A 16,748-nucleotide genomic window follows, 5' to 3' on the forward strand; every position below is an offset into this window, starting at 1 on the left:
AAAAATTGAAAAGAAAAGGAAGAACAAACATACAAAAGACAGAGGACTGGGAGAAGAGGACTGGTATTCTGTACACACGCTCAGACACCCTCCGCCAAGGGTCAAATCCACGTTACCCTCACTTTCACCCGCAAATTGCACCACGGCCGACTTTTTGGCGCTGAACCTGAGACCAAGGCTGGTGATCTCATCGTAGCAAATGTCCAGCAAAGCCTGCAAGTCCCTCCGACACTCCGCCATCAGCACGAGATCATCTGCGAATGCTAGACTTCGGTACCTGCGAGATCATCGAACTCTTCTGCAACACCCCCCTCCCACCCTCCCTTTTTAGCTTTTAACAAGTCCATAAAATTTTATAAATTGCTATATTCGCTGGTAATATAACTAATCTTTTGAATTATTTTAAATATTGATCGCCAAGAGCTCTGCTGATCGCCATGTGGTTGGCGCGAAAAACTGACTACAGCCGAAGCCAACCGTCAGCCAGTCCCATGCTTTCAAATGTTGAAACGGTTGAAACCGTTGAAACGGTGTGTGCGTGCGGCGTGTGTAGCGCGTTTGGTCGTACATTCTATGAATACAGGACAATTTGTGTTTTCTGTGGCTTCATTACTATGTCGTGTACGTGATTTTAGTAACTTTGGCTGTAATGGATCGGCATTCGCGTGACTGCCACTGCGCAGTCTTCGCCGATTTCGCACGCTCTGCAGCAAGAGTCGTCGAGTTCGTTTGTTTCAGCACAGTCATTGTGAGTAAAAGTCCTGCATCCGTACTGCATTTTGTTGGAGAGTGGAGGCGAGTGTGGGTGCTGTTCCTAGCTCCTGCGGCACATTATTTCTAAGTGTGAGTAAAAGTGCTTCCATATTTTCAGTTTGACCTGCGTTCACTCTCATGTGAGGAACTTTGTAAGCTGCGCTTTTTCCTCAGTCGCTGCCGTTGTGTACGCAGCTGACAACACAAGTCTCGTTCGCAGTCGGCGCAAAAGCTTTAGTGGCCTACAACTCCCTTTTGATTAAGGCGAAACTACTCAGCGACAGAAAGAAAACAAAAGCCTATTTAATCGCTTCTACGCATTTTTTTTTTTTTTTTCACAAACATGTTTCGTCACTAGGCATGCAAGACTGAAGCTAGTATTGCTTTTGTCAGTCACTTGTTAAGTGAAGGTGAATAGTGGGCTTAACATACATGTGGAAGAGCACTGGAGAGTTGAGAAAGGCAGACTGAGCAATTCATGATAACTGCATGCAGTTTATATTTTGCATGATGAAAGCTGCTAGTCAAAGGGAGAGGTTAGAGCTGTTAAGCCATTCTGAATTTTGATTTTATTTTACGAGAGTATCTTGCTTGTCACATAAAGGAAAGGTCTATGCACCAACTAGCCCAGCAATCAGTTTTAATTCACTGTATCTTGCTTGGTTTCTCATGTATTTTTGTTGTCTGTCATAAGCAAATATCAAGGTATGTTACAGCTTTATATTGTGTCCTTTGTAGATGCTGTCTGGAAAAATGCCGACATGTATTCGGCATCAAACATGGACCTAAATTCTACAGTTATGGCTTGGCTTAAAAGCTGCCCCGACACGTTTGACCACCACCATAAATAGGTACTTTTTTCTGTGGGTCATAATTTATTTCTCACTTGTTTATTTTATAGTGATTTGTAAGCCCAGCCTTCATGTTCAGGGTAAGCCTGTTCACAGTGTTATAGTGTTTATCAAAGTCAGGAATGCCCCTATAAATAATTTATAATTTATTTAAGAATGCTGCACACAGGGTTTTTCAACATAGGTGCGAGAATATGAGAAGAAATAGAAGTACGCGAGATGAAATGTCAGGGCGGAAATCGGAAGTAAATGTAATAAACTCCTCTTTGGCAGTAAACAGAGGGAATAATAATTGAAAGAAACACAAACTAGGGCTATAACAGTCAGTCAGTGACAAATGTTGAACAAAATGAAAAGTACAACCCAATAATACAACAATGCAGTTCTTGACAAAAACTTCACTTCTTGTAAAGGAATCCTAATATTGCTGTAAGGTTTCATTGTTAAGTTTATTCCATTCTGTTACTAGTTCTTAGAAAATGACTGGTCAAACAAGAGTAATGAATAAAGCATAGCGTTTGTGCTTAATCATTGGCAAAATAGGCTTTTAGATTCTGATGAGCATTTAACTTTCTAAGTCATAAAAAGTGAGAAGGCAGTATACTACAGAGCTAATTGAAGTGCCATTTGGTAACTGCATAAGTATGATGAACTGAGTTAATGCTCCTCTCTAGAATTGAAGTGATTGCGAAAAATTTTGGAATAGTTATTAACTTCAGATCGCTCTGCTCCACTCCAGTTTTATGTGTTGTACTACGGCCGATGAATAGAACAAAAGTCAGGTTTGCTTCAGAAAATATTTCTTTTTTGTTGTATGGTGGGAGTTCATTAAAAAGGTGTTCTGGCTTTATTCACCTTAAGCATAGCAGACTTAAAAAGGATATGTAAAAAATTGCTGAATATAAAATTAAAATAAAATAAAGAATACTGCATCCAGTGGAGACGTGTCAGCCAGTTAAACAGGGTGTCAGCAAAGAAAGATGCTGGTGTCATATTCCAGTTATGAGCAGAAGGCAGTTGGTGTGTTTATGGCTAGTAATAGTTGATACCTGGCTACCTGCGAGGCCGAATGCTTTAATGCTTTCTATTATCTGCTTGTGGAATTGTCAATGAAACATCACTTTGTTGAAATGCATGCTAGTTGCTCAGTCTTTCACGGTCTGCAAAAGGGCTCGACAGCCTAGTTTGGTATTTATTAAGTGTCGTATTCATTTTGACTTTTTCACAGTTATTTTAATTTTAATTGGGGCTTCCAGCTTCCAAGAAGATGGATAGATGTCCGACAATGACATACTGCAAGGCAGCAGGGTCGCCGTGTGCGCAATTCGCACAATTCATGCTGAAACATATATATTGCACGATTGCAGCAGCAAGCCTTCATTTTTGTTTACAATAGCTAAGTAGGCTCATGCATTAATTAACTTTTCGTTATAACCTCATATTCTTTTTCATGTGTGCAGACATCTTCCTGGTTAGAGATGGAGCAGAGATGGGCAATTCATGCAGAAACCCTCGTCCAGTCAAGGAGCGGGTTTCCAGATGCGATGACACCGGCACTAAGCAGCGACGCCGTCGACGCTCGAGAGCACGGTCCCTGCCTCGCACTGTTTGGCGACGTTAGCGGTGCTCAAATTCGTATATGACACCTTGGCTGAAGCGGCGCTGCGTGTCGGAGAGTAAAGGTATGTTGCATTGACTGCGTTTCGTGCCAACGTTATTTGCATCGGGCTCCTGCCTACTCTTCGCTCTTCTGTGCAGTGCATTTTAACGGCAACACTGCTGCACGTGACATAAAGTTCAGCGTCTAGTTGAGCAGTTGGTCTGCGCTGCTTATGACTAAAGCGCAGGTGGCCGCCGCAGCGAAAGCGCGATTTGTTCAGGCACTGGTGTGTACACAGTGAAGACCACTCAGTGTAGGTGGCATTAAAACATTAAAACTTCCTGCTGGGCGAGTTGGTAGTTCATCTTGATGCAGGGGTTTTTTAGCGCAAACAAAGACAGACAAGAAAGGTGAGACGTACACATATGCGCTAACTATCAACTGAGTTTATTCGTGGAAGGCAGCATCATATATAGGCCGAAGGGTGGAAGATAATGAATCCAAAGCTAATATTAATGAAAAAGAAATTAATAAAAAATCACAAGGTAAAGGCCAGGAAATCAAGACGCATGCGCGGGTAGGCGTGTGTTACGCTTGAAAAGACACTTTTGCCAAAGTCAACAGGTAGTGGCGTTGAAAAGGTCAATCTCAGCCGTGAACAGAGATAATGAGGGTTCGCTGATGCATTCGTTCCCAAGTTTCTTAATGTGATAGGCTTCTAGGCTAATCCGTGCCGTCCTGTCTTTACTTTTGCCAAGAACCTTCGTCTCCTCAAGCCGGGCTACACATGCATGACATTTACTGACGTGAGCAACAAGATGCTTATAATTGTCGTCATTATTTTTAAATTTTCGGCCATGTTCCCCCAGGCGGTCATTGACACAACGTCCAGTTTGGCCAACGTAATACTTTCCACATGACATGGGTATTGAATAAACCACTCCAGTGGAACATTTAACAACAGCTTATCATGCTTCTTCAGGCACTCACGTTTGTTGGCATTACAAATGCATGGGCAAAGCTTTCCTAGCTTTTTGGGTGCCGAGAACAATACACATACACCCTGCCTAACAGCGACTTTTTTGAGGTTGTGCGACATTTTGTGAATGTATGGTATAACCTCAGGCCTGGGGGCCTTATGTTGAGCGCCAGCCGTTGTCTGTTCCGGTCCACGTTTGCACTTCTGAAGCATGGCCTCGGCGACGGCTGTCAGAATTGACCAGGGGAACCCTGCAGCCAGAAGTCGGCTTATCTGATGGTCAAAACTCTGAGACATCTGATGTGAGCACGACTTTCAGAGAGCAGATTCCAAGCACATTAACACTATTCCTCTCTTGATGGTCTTGGAGTGCGCCGAGTCAGATGGCAACAACTCCTTTTTTGCTCGTGGGTAATAGCCCCAGCAGATGTGCCCTTCATCGAAAGGAAATTTAAGATCTAAAAACAGTAAAACCAAAACTTTGGGCAGTTCATGGGTAAAATTCAATCAAAGGCCATGTGTTTTAAAAGTATTTAAAACTTCACCTACTGTAGAGGGGTAGGTGAAGGAGTCCTGCTTTCTTAAAAAAACTAAAAAATCATCTACATACCTAAAAACCTTTAAAGGAGTATAGACACATACATTTTCTGTTCCGGTATTTTTGCTTTAATCGATCCACAGTGGTCCAAAACAGAGGGACTGCGACTCAAAAAGCCCTAGCACAAACCAAGTAATTTGTTATCAGTGCATTTATCAGGGCCAGTTTCGGTTTCGATCTCTCCGGACACGAGCGCGCGATGACGTCAAAGATACGAGAACGCCACACGAGCGCCCCCTACTGGCAAGGTTGGTGATCGCGTAAACACAAAATCTGATGACGCATTCGGGTCGCGTTTTTCGTCTGCTTGCACGTGCACGAAAATATCATCGTCGAGCAGCGCTTCAGCGTAGCATAATTAGTACTGCGACGTTGTTTCGCCCAATAGCGAGGATGTTGCTAACATTGCCAGGCACTTTAATCCTGACGTGCTCGCCTGCGACTCAAGCGACGAAGCTGGAATCAGCAGCAGCCACGAAAGCTTGGTGGGTTGACGCGCAGGAAATGTCAACTGGTAGGAATGTTGAACAAAGGAACCGTAAATATGCTGCTTTATCAGTCCGGTTGGCCAACGCTGTGAGCCAAGCTGTTCTAAAAAAATGTTTTAGTAATGACGCGATCAGCCACCGTAACCCGTAAGCTCTTCCGATGGCTCCCGTGCTCACGCATGTTCACGCGCTGATTGGTCCCGACGCGGCAGGCCTGCGTGCCGCCGTCCAAGCATGTGGCGCCATCTGGCGCAGTCAAGGCACTCTGGATGCGTAAAGCCGTGGCCGCCGCGATCGGCTCCCAAGTCATAGCTGCCTCAGCACCCGCTATCGGTACTCTAGCTATCGCAAATCGCTGTTCATTCGCTTACATAACTATTTGTACAAAAGACTATCAGTCACGAATAAATTGCGAGGATTATTCGGCCAATACGGATGTCCTGGTAGAAATAATTACAGTGATACAAGCGAACTTTTTTTCCCCGACATCTGCTGCCCGATGCGACGCACCTGATGTCGACAGCTAGCTCCGCTGCTGAAGGCGTCGCTCAAAGCAAGAAATTATTTTACGAGATGGGCTTGCCAGTAAAGCGGCGCTAAACTCCGACGTTTATTACAGCGTTAGCCCGTTCCGAAGCGCCTTTCGCTGGCACTTCGATGTGAAACCAGCTAGGGCTAGCGACGTCTAGGGTAGGCGGGGAGCGGTGCAGTATATTCCCGGCGTGCCATCGAGAGACACCGTTGCCGTAAGCCCTGCACTTGCGCAGGCATGCTGTTGGGGCCTGAGTTTAGCAGGCAGTCTCGATACGTACACCGGTGAGGTAATTGTAACATGCACCAACGAAGAAGCCATCGAGTAAAGTGAGCAGAAGCGGAGTTCTTTCTCAGGGCACGGCCGGAAGCGGCGGCGGCGCTGTTCGAGTCCGGCCATGTGTCGTCACTGCTCTTCGCTTTGCCGACTCCACGTCAGAGTTGTTTGATGACGTCATGTTGTTTACCTATGTACACGTTTTCGTCACAGAGATGTCGATGCCAATGGGTCTTGAAAAACGGAGTACTTGCCTGGCTTGTTTTTAAAATCAAATTAAAATATCTTCGCGGAAACGTGCGAGGTTGGGATTGCTTGGGGAGCATCTCTGTATAACCAGGAAAGCAATCGTATTCCTTCCGACGCTTCAAAAAATGGTGTCTATACTCCTTTAAAACTGGCCTCCCCGCATTAAAACTCTGCTCCAAGCGCTTATCTACCTTTGCTAAAAAGATGTCTCAAAGAATGGGAGCCACACCTGATCCTATGCAGATTCCATTTCGCTGCAAAAAAGGCTGGTCGTTAAAAAGAATAAAACTTGAATTCAAATAAAACTGCAATAAAGCAAAAAAATTATCCGCGTAGCCGCGTAGCGGTGGCCATTGGAACCCGAGGCGGGTCTCATGCGACAAGCACGGCCGTGGTGCGCACGTGATCTGCCGCTTCTGCGTGTCTTGCGGGCATTTCCGCGTTGACAGTGTGCGCAAGGGGATCGTACTGTATAATAGTGGACATGTGTTGGTTATCACGGCCGTCTGGCACTACATCGGCTCCATATACATCAAGTGTTTGCTGCAGACGAGCGTCAACAAGGTTGCGTACGAAGTGGAGTTCATTCCTTGACCTATGAACCAATGTTCTTTCTTTGCTTAATGGTACACGCTTGCTTCGTTTACATGCAATATATTGCTACAGTAAACTAGGCAGCATTGTCGAAACTGCGAGCGGTTTCGTACCAGTGTGATCGCAGGAAAATCCAGCGAGCTTGCAAACCAGCATTCTGAGCATCAGAAAAATAGCGCATATTGGGCTCCTGTAGCAAGAGTTCAGATTTTTCATGCTTGCGCTTTACCACTGCCTGTACAGCATGGATTTCACGTATTCCGTCGTCAAAAAGGCAGAGCGGGTAGATAATTTCATGGAAGAGTGAGATATCAGCACAGGCGATATCTGAAAAGCTGCATTACAGGTTAGCAATATTAGATTTAAATTTTATATCCTATGTTGTTATTGTAGTATCATCTTCATTTCATTTGTATCACCATCGCGCCAAACTGCAGAACTACAGCGCGCTTTATAACCAGCTCTAGAGCCCTAGTCTGAATAGCAAGTGCAGCGACATGTTATGTTTTCGTAATCTTGCCAGACAACAGAAACACTGGCTCTGGTCTTCAAATTAATTGCATTGCAAATTTCAAAACGCATATTGGCAAATGTCTGCTCAATAACCCGCTGCAGTGGCTGAGGCTACTGAGGAGGATCGAGTTATCGGGACTGAAGTCGACCGCACCCCCCGCGTTTAGGTGGAGGTGAAACGCTAAATGCCACCGTGTGCTGTGCGATGTCAATGCATGCTAAATATCATCTGGCTAAGCGTTTCACAAATCTAATGCATATTGTATCTTCACCGCTAGCGGAGGCGACCAAGTTTAAACAAAAAGTGTTCACCGAAGGTGCAATGACAAGCGGAAAACACATAAAACATAGTTATCACTCAGCCCCGCCACACGGCACATTTAATGCCAATTCCATCAAATGACATTCGTTCAAAATCATATTTGTTTGCTGCTACACGAGAAAATATAATGACATTCGATGAAAACGAAGTTAGGAATCTATTTAGTTTGAGGTACTCTACCAAATGCGATCAACGAGGAAATGTGTTAGGCTACGCCGCACGTACAGCACAACGATAAGAAAGGATGACTCTCGCAAAAAGAAAAAAAAGAAAAAACGAAAAAAAAAACAGAGAGCTGTCGCTTCTTAACATCCGCAGGCGCCATAGCCACGTCCGCCGCCGCACGCAGAGGGTTCGCAACATACGCTGGAGAAAGCGTCCGACGTCTGTCTGAAAACGAGCTGAGCTGGCTTGGCGCATGCGTTGCGCGTGCTGAAGGAGAGAGATAGCTCGGCAAAAGAATGGGCACACCCACGCACATGGCTTGCAAACGTCTTGTGTTGGCGCGTGGGAAACGACAACTGCAGATGCGCGCGCCTTTGGGGAATGGGCGCGGCGCTGCCCATACCAGCCGTCGCCGAACTGTCCCCTCTCATTCCTTCCGCGCGTGGCTTGAAAACGTCACGCGGCAAAGGCCAAGGGTGATGCGATCGTCTTTCGGGAAGGCACACTTTCCAGTGCGTGGTGCGGAGTTCGATATATCGAACGACCGGTGAAATTGAGTTCGGTATATGACGCGGCTCTCCTATACTTTTACATGGGATTTTCAAGGGGATATTTCGTGAGTTCGATATAACCAAAATTCGATATATCCGGGTTCGATATAACTGGGTTCGACTGTAGTTAATTAAATACGAACTAGGCGCATAGCACCGCTTATCCCCGCTATACCTTTCATGCATACACTTCAGCGATTTACACTCTCTCCAAAATCTTCCCTCAGCTCACGCAAGAGGTGACCAGCAGTCACAAAGACAAACAGCACCGGCGGTTGTGCTTTCAAAACACACAACACACAAACCTAAGGCCCAAACATTCCGATCGCTGCCCTTGGTCGGTTGCACCCGGGCAGCGGTTTCAAAGGGACGTATGTCCAGGCATCTTCCCGAGAACCTCTCAGCGGCGTGTACCTTTCTGGCAGCAGCCTTCGCTTGCAGTCGAGCATCCCGTTGCCCTGGAGTTTCTACTGCACGTTTCTTCCTCTTCGCTTTAGCATCCATTTCACGCTGACGCTCAGTGTCTTGAGCCGTTTCGTGAGCACGCTTGGCATGTTTCCTCGTTCTTTGTGCTTCTAAATTATTGCACCGTTTAGCTGCAACACCAGATTCAGTAGACTCACGTTCCCGCTGCCTTCGTAATCGTTGTGCTTCAGCACGTCGAGCCCGGCGAACCTGCGCCGGGCTGCAAACTTAAGCCGATGCAATCCAATCCGATTTTCGTGCTTTGTTATGGTGGTTGACGGCATTGTCTTTTTACGTTGGTTCTGCACCCGACTTGTTGCGGCTGAAGCATCCGACTGCAAAGAAAATGCCTTGGAAATGGAAATTTCAAGGCGCATGGCTTCACAACAATGCTTACAAAGGCTGGATTGCACCAGATACGATGAGTGAACACCGCGCAGGATGCAAGCCTTGCAGCAAGACCTTCGATATCGCCGCCATTGGTGAGTCTGCGCTAAAGAGCCATATGAAGAGTGCCAAGCATGCTGGTGTCATGAAGAATGCAGCCAACAGCTCGGTGCGAAATTATTTAGTTCCAAGTGCGAGCCAACAGTCAGCAGTCCCGCCTCCTTCGCAATCGGGAAAGCTAGATGCTTGCAAGGTACACGAGTTGGTGACGAACGCAGAGATTCTGTGGACTTTGAAGGTTGTCACATCGCATTTCTCTTATCGGTCATCATCGGAAGCAGGCCAGCTATTCCAGCGTCTGTTCCCGGACAGTGACGTGGCCAAAGCGTGTTCTTGCGGAGAGAAAAAATGTGCCTACGTGACGTGCCATGGTCTGAGGCCCTTCTTTTTATCTGCTTTGCAGCGGGAGATAAAAGATTGTGATTACTACGTGGTGCTCTTCGACGAGTCCACAAACGACTATCTCCAGCGGAAACAAATGGATGTCCACATCCGGTTTTGGAATTCGTACTATACCTCGTTGTTTATGGGGCACTCGACATCCGAGGACATCCAAGGAAACCTGCTGAGTGCGCTCGAGCCTTTCCCTCCTGAGAAAATTCTTTAGATTTCAATGGATGGTCCCAATGTTAACCTTAAGTTACTCAAGAATTTCCAAGAGCACCTGCATCAAGCATACCAAGTTCAATGTCTGGACATTGGGACCTGTGGCCTCCACACCATTCACATCGCCTACAGGGCAGGTGTTACAGCAAGTAAGTGGGGAGTTGACTGTCTGCTCTCCAGTCTGAGCGCGCTTTTCTATGGTTCTTCTGCAAGGGGGGAAGACTTCTCAGCAGTTACCGGTCAGGAGACTTTCCCCTGAACTTTGTTGCACACCGGTTTCACTGGCTTGCTGTTGCACCGGTTTGATACTGGCTTCAGCAGATACGTATGCTGAAAAGGCAGATGCAGCTAATGATCTGAAGTAAATTGTCAGATCCAATAGCCTGAGGAAGGCTGCACGAGGCAAGACTGAGGAACAGTGTAGCCTCAACGAGAAGATTCAGGAAAAGCGGCAAGAGCTCCCCTGAAGTTGCCATTATCAGTTTTGCAGAATGGATTGCTCTTCGACATTGGTGCAATGCATTGCAGGGTGTTTTTCAAGACTGAACATTTTTTTATTATTTTGGCTTCGTGCAATACTGGTTTTATTATGTTGGCTTAGTGCAATACAAGCTGTTCCTTGAAATGTTTCTTTTTCGATTTTGTTCAGTAAAATCGGTACCTGATACTGAAAACTGCTGCATGTAGCATTGTGTTGAGTCCTTGAAAATACTCCAACTGGGCCTTGAAATTCCTTGAATATCCTTGAATTTGCCTGTTCTGAATCTGTACGAACCCTGTAGCATTTTTCTATTACCTGATTGATGGTATGGACATGGACATGACATTTTCGAAAACCTGCTTGATCTTTTGCTTGATTAAAGTCTAAGGTTGCCATAATTCTGTTAGCGATTTTGCGATTACGCTAGTAAACACCTTATATGTAACAGATAGTAAGCTGATTGGTCTAATTTTGAGGAGGAAGAGGTAAACTTTATTAAAGAAGAGGTCGTAGGCGCGGGGTGGGTTGACGTGCCCGTCCCCGCGGTGGGCTCCTCTTCTAGGCCGGACGCCGACCTAGGCCGCCAGGTGGCCGACCGACGATGTCGTTCGGCGACCTCTTCGGCCCGCTCCGTGACTCGGAGTTGAACCTCCTGGTCGGAGCTGAGCAGCGCGGTCTCCCACTGAAATTGGGTAGAGAGCTGCAGACTCTGTGATGGCTTGTCTTGATTACATGAGTATAGGATGTGTGGTGTGTCTGCCTTTTGATGTCCACAGAGAGAACACACAGGGCTGAACTGCTCTGGGAACCATATGGAGTACATGTACGGATTAAAAAAAGTGTCTGTTTGAAGCTGCCGCCAGGTGACTTGTTGTGTTTTACTTAGAGATCTATGTGGTTCTGGGAAGATTTGTCTTTCTTTCTTGAAGTGGGTAGTAATTCCCTTGTAGGTTGTCATCCGCTCCTTTTGCCGACCTGAGCTCAGGGCAGCGCACCTCCCGGTTAACTACGAATCCTCAGGCAAATTGGTGCGCTACCTCTTTCCCAGGATGGTCCGAATGGGCAGGGACCCAGATCAATGTGATAAGGCGTGTATGGGAGATTTTTTGTTAAGATTTTGATGGCTGCGGAGTGGGCCCTTCCTTTTGCAAAATTTCGAATTGCGGTATTAGAGTCGCTAAGGATGTATTTGGCAGTGGTGGAGGTAATGGCTAAAGCTATAGCAGCCTCTTCGGCCTCCTCCGGAAATTTTGTTTTATTGATTGTCGCCGATGCGAGGGGAGAACCTCGATGATCGACAACTGCCAGGGAAAAGGCATCTCTGTCCGCATGTTCTGCCACGTCCACATGCGCCGTGTCTTTCTGTACTGAAAATCTTTCGTGTAATTTTTGTGCCCTAGCCCTTCTTCTGTCCGTATCTTAATCTGGGTGCATGTTTTTAGGCAGAGGATGGACTATTAATTGCTCGGGCACGTGTCTTGGAATCGGCAAAGTGTGAGCACGGGTCCCTTCATATTGTATTCCTGCTTTTTTTAGGACGAAACGTCCCGTTTCAGTGCTTGATAGTCGTTCATATTGTGCGGTGAGGTGTGCTTCCATCATTTCCGCTAAGGTGTTATGAATTCCTAACTTTAGTAGTGTTTCATTTGGGGTATGACGAGGGAGGTTAAGCGCAATTTTATAGGACTGCCTAATTAGAGAATCCAGGTCATCTCTTTCTCTAACTGTGAGGGTGACGTATGGTGTAGAAATTCCTAACTTTAGTAGTGTTTCATTTGGGGTATGACGAGGGAGGTTAAGCGCAATTTTATAGGACTGCCTAATTAGAGAATCCAGGTCATCTCTTTCTCTAACTGTGAGGGTGACGTATGGTGTAGAGTAGATAACTCTGCAAAGACGAAGGCTTCTACTAGTTTCCTGGTCTCAGCTTCTTTCACGCCTATTCGCGATTCGTCTGAGGAGGAGGGAAATTTGGTTGACGGTGTTTTTCAGTTTTTTAATTAGTGTGTCGTTTTTTTTGTTTGACTGTATGAACATTCCCAAGATTCTTAGTGTTTCCACTTCTTGGATGCCTGCACCTTCCGCGTATATTTTGATCGCAGGCGCTTTATTCTTTCTTTGACGCTTTGAGTGTAGAATGAGTAATTCAAATTTCTGTGGGGAACACGCGAGTCCTGCGGCTTGCGCCTCCTCTACGACTACGTCTACCACTTGTTGTAGCGTATCTTGTATCGTGCCAATATTCCCCTTGGTGGTCCAAAGGGTGATATCGTCTGTGTACAAAGTGTTCTAGGTCTGGGATTCTTGTGAGTTCGTGCCAATTTGATTAGGGTTATATTGAATAAAAAGGGGGAGAGGACCGATCCTTGCGGAGTTCCTCCATCTCCTAAAGTGAAGGTGTCGGATTTGATAGTGCCAATTTGAATTTTAGCCGTCCTATCGGAGAGAAAGTCCTTGATGTAGTTAAACGTTCTTGCGCCTACATTCAGCAGTGAAAGAGATTCTAGGATGTCGGCTGTCAACCGTATTTACGTCTAAGTCATGTACTAGTTCCTTAGTGGCCTTTCCCACGTCCGATAGGAGGGTCTGTGTCCAGTGTTCTAAGTCTATGATTGGTTGGTTATTTTGGTCGCAGATAGTCCTAAGTTTGTCCCAGTCGGTGATTTTGTTTTTTCTGGGTTGGGGTTTGAGATTGGCAATGGTGATTTTAGACATTATGATATAATGGTCACTTCCCAGATTTTGTCTGGTGTTGCTCAAGCTTAAGTCTGGGAGATTTTTGCCTATCGTGAGGTCCGGGCACATGTCCCTGGTCACGCTGTTGCCTATCCTAGTAGGTTGCATAGGGTCCGTGTATTGGGTTAGCCCTCTTTGCTGGATAAAATCCATTAGGGCCGTTCCTTTCCTGGATATGGTTGCGTGTCCCCATTGCACGTGTTGAGCGTTGAAGTCGCCCACAATTAGGGTTGGGTTTTGGCCTGCGATTTGGAGGGTTTTGAGTATAGCGGCTTTTGCTGGTCCAGCCGGTGCCCTGGGGTGGCTGTATGCGTTTAGTAGGAACAGAGAAGAGGAGTTTCTTCTGCTAGGCAGAATTTCAATTAATATACAATCGAGCTCTACGTTTTCAATCTCGTGGTTAACCACGGTAAGATTTCTATGTACCAACGTAGTGGTTAAAAGCTGTTCTTTGATGTGACATGGCAGAACCGCCCGGTACCCTGGCAGTTTTAGTCGAGACATTCTGGGTTCTTGAATCGCTATAACGCCAGGTTTTTCGGATTGCGATTGAATGTGTAACTGCAGATTTGTTTTTTTGTTGCGCATAGACCTGCAGTTCCACTGCCAAATTGTTACGGTTTTAGGATTGGCCATTTTGCTTGGGATAGATCGATTGGCGCCCCTTGAGCTGAAGGGGGAAGCCGGTGTAAACTTTCCTGTAAAACGGCGTCAATTACTCCGAACTTGTGATTTACATCCTGTATGTGTTGTTCGAGTCTTTGTGTTAAATTATCAACTCTTTGGGTTAGACTATCGGGTTTCTGGCTGTGCTCCTCCACTTTTTGTTCGAGTTTTGGGACTCTATCCTCTACTGAGGTATTTCTTACGTCAGCTGCTACTGCTCGTTTTTTGCGAGGTGTTTCTTCCTTGCTAACTACGCTTACTGGGGTTTCGACTGAGGCGGTCACAGTAGTTTCCATTTCTGTGACTTCCGGCAATGGGAGTGGTTTCGGAGGTGGGTCCTCAGATATGGCGGGTGCTTTTAGTTGACTATTTTCCTCCTCCAAGTGTTTGATTCGATCCGTGAGAATTTGAATGTGGTGAAGTGCCTGATCTAGTTTAGACTGTAATGTCTGCAGTTCCATCCCCTTTCCATGAGAGGCCACTCCTGCCCAGCTCACCTGTTTCGGCCCGGGGCTCTGAGTCCGGCTGCTAGTGCTAGCGCCTCCTCCATTGCTGCTTCTTCCGTAGCGTCCGCCGCTGCTGTTCCGTCCGCTGTCCAAGGACGGGAAGGAGCTCGAGCGGTCCTTCCTTTCGGTAGATGTTGGGTCGTCACATGTCCGTGATTTGGGTCTTGATTGGTGCTCCGACATTTTCATTTGGTGTCGTTGAAATCGCTTCTTGCAGCTGTTAACGCTTGTGCGGTGCCCTCCTCCGCAGATAATGCAGACCGGGTCGCAGACTTCTTCTTTCAGGTGCTGGTTGCCGCAGTACGGGCACCGTTGTTGCGGTGACTCCGGACATATGTCTCTTCTGTGGCCGACTCTTCTGCAGTTTGTGCACGCCTCTACTTTAGGAATGAAGGGGTAAACTGGGTACAGGACTCCGAAGTAGACGATGCTATCTGGGAGTTCGTCCGCGTCGAAGTGAAGCAGGAGGGACTTTGATGTTCTTCCCACGATGCGTGCTTGAACTATGTCAGGGTTTCTTTTTCGGAATTCGGTCATCATTTTTTGGTGCGTTTCGCCATTGTAAGCCCTATAGATAATGCCCTGCAGGGCCCTGTCCGGAGGGGTGATGTACGACGTCATAACAATGTCTTTGCCTTCTATTTTGATTTGCTTGACTGCGACGTAGTGTAGTGCGTTTGCCTGCACCGGCGTCGATATGGCGATCACATTTTTTGCAGAGTTGGTTCTAGATTGGTCGTTTTCGGCCGCGGACGCGGTGACGCCGCTCGCTGTTGCGATCGCTTGTCTGATAGATTTCTCGGTGTAGCGCGTGATGTCTACGCCACCCGTTGGTCTGTAGATGATTTTATAGTCCTTCTCCGGGAGTCGGGGTAGCGGTTTCTTGGGATGTAGCGGAGGGAGAGGTTTCGCCTTCGGTTTCTCGGACTGCTCATTTTCTTCTGAGGTGTTAATGACTCAGCTTTGGGGTTCTTGGTACGGTAAGAAACAATTGTCTTCCAATCTGGTGTTTCGAATTCGGCTGGGGAAGCGTTCGTCTCAACTACGGCGTATTCCATGACTGCCGCCGTGGCGTTCGCGCCGCACTAGGCCTGGCGTTCGGGTAAGCAAGGGCGCCGGAGCGACGCTGGATTTAGACAGTCGGAGCTCGGTCTCCCGAGCTCCGATTTGCGTAAATAAGGTCTTGAAAGGTGCCTTGTACACTCACGGTTCTTGAACGTGTGTCGGAGTCGACGTATCCGGGTGTTGTCCCTTGTAGCAGGTGCTCGAAACGCGGAGCCCACACGAAGCACATGCGCCTCCGTTGACCCCCTAGCGGACATCCAGTCTAATTTTGAGGAGGAGGAGGAGGTAAACTTTATTAAAGAAGAGGTCGTAGGCGCGGGGTGGGTTGGCGTTCCCGTCCCCGCGGTGGGCTCCTCTTCTAGGCCGGACGCCAGGTGGCCGACCGACGATGTCGTTCGGCGACCTCTTCGGCTCGCTCCGTGACTCGGAGTTGAACCTCCGGGTCGGAGCTGAGCAGCGCGGCCCCCCACTGAGATTGGGTAGAGAGCTGCAGACTCTGTGATGGCTTGTCTTGATTACATGAGTATAGGATGTGTGGTGTGTCTGCCTTTTGATGTCCACAGAGAGAACAGACAGGGCTGAACTGCTCTGGGAACCATATGGAGTACATGTACGGATTAAAGAAAGTGTCTGTTTGAAGCTGGCGCCAGGTGACTTGTTGTGTTTTACTTAGAGATCGATGTGGTTCTGGGAAGATTTGTCTTTCTTTCTTGAAGTGGGTAGTAATTTCTTTGTAGGTTGTCATCCGCTCCCTAGCCGACCTGAGCTCAGGGCAGCGCACCTCCCGGTTAACTACGAATCCTCGGGCAAATTGGTGCGCTGCCTCGTTCCCAGGATGGTCCGAATGGGCAGGGACCCAGATCAATGTGATAAGGCGGGTATGGGAGATTTTTTGTAAGATTTTGATGGCTGCGGAGTGGGCCCTTCCTTTTGCAAAATTTCGAATTGCGGTTTTAGAGTCGCTAAGGATGTATTTGGCAGTGGTGGAGGTAATGGCTAAAGCTATGGCAGCCTCTTCGGCCTCCTCCGGAAATTTTGTTTTATTGATTGTCGCCGATGCGAGGGGAGAACCTCGATGATCGACAACTGCCAGGGAAAAGGCATCTCTGTCCGCATGTTCTGCCACGTCCACGTGCGCCGTGTCTTTCTGTACTGAAAATCTTTCGTGTAATTTTTGTGCTCTAGCCCTTCTGTCCGTATCATATTCTGGATGCATGTTTTTAGGCAGAGGACGGACTATTAATTGCTCGTGCACGTGTCTTGGAATCGGCAAAGTGTGGGCCCGGGTCCCTTCATATTGTATTC

The 16,748-nt window shown here is 47.1% G+C and overlaps 1 long non-coding RNA gene across 2 annotated transcripts in view; it reads left to right on the top strand.

The window, feature by feature from the left end:
• Positions 1-448: 448 nt before the first annotated feature.
• LOC146182562 (uncharacterized) overlaps positions 449-16,748 on the top strand; it is a 49,797-nt gene continuing 33,497 nt past the window's right edge. Inside the window, exons 1-3 of one of the 2 annotated variants that reach the window (XR_014700066.1) lie at positions 449-843; positions 1,492-1,604; positions 3,065-3,286. This is a non-coding gene — a long non-coding RNA (uncharacterized LOC146182562). The remainder of the gene's footprint in view (positions 844-1,491; positions 1,605-3,064; positions 3,287-16,748) is intronic. The other variant, XR_014700068.1, reaches the window with a different exon arrangement.

The sequence above is a fragment of the Amblyomma maculatum genome, chromosome 8 (genome assembly GCF_055883805.1).
Source record: "Amblyomma maculatum isolate TAMU_Amacu chromosome 8, ASM5588380v1, whole genome shotgun sequence".
Classification (NCBI taxonomy): Eukaryota; Metazoa; Arthropoda; class Arachnida; order Ixodida; family Ixodidae; genus Amblyomma; species Amblyomma maculatum.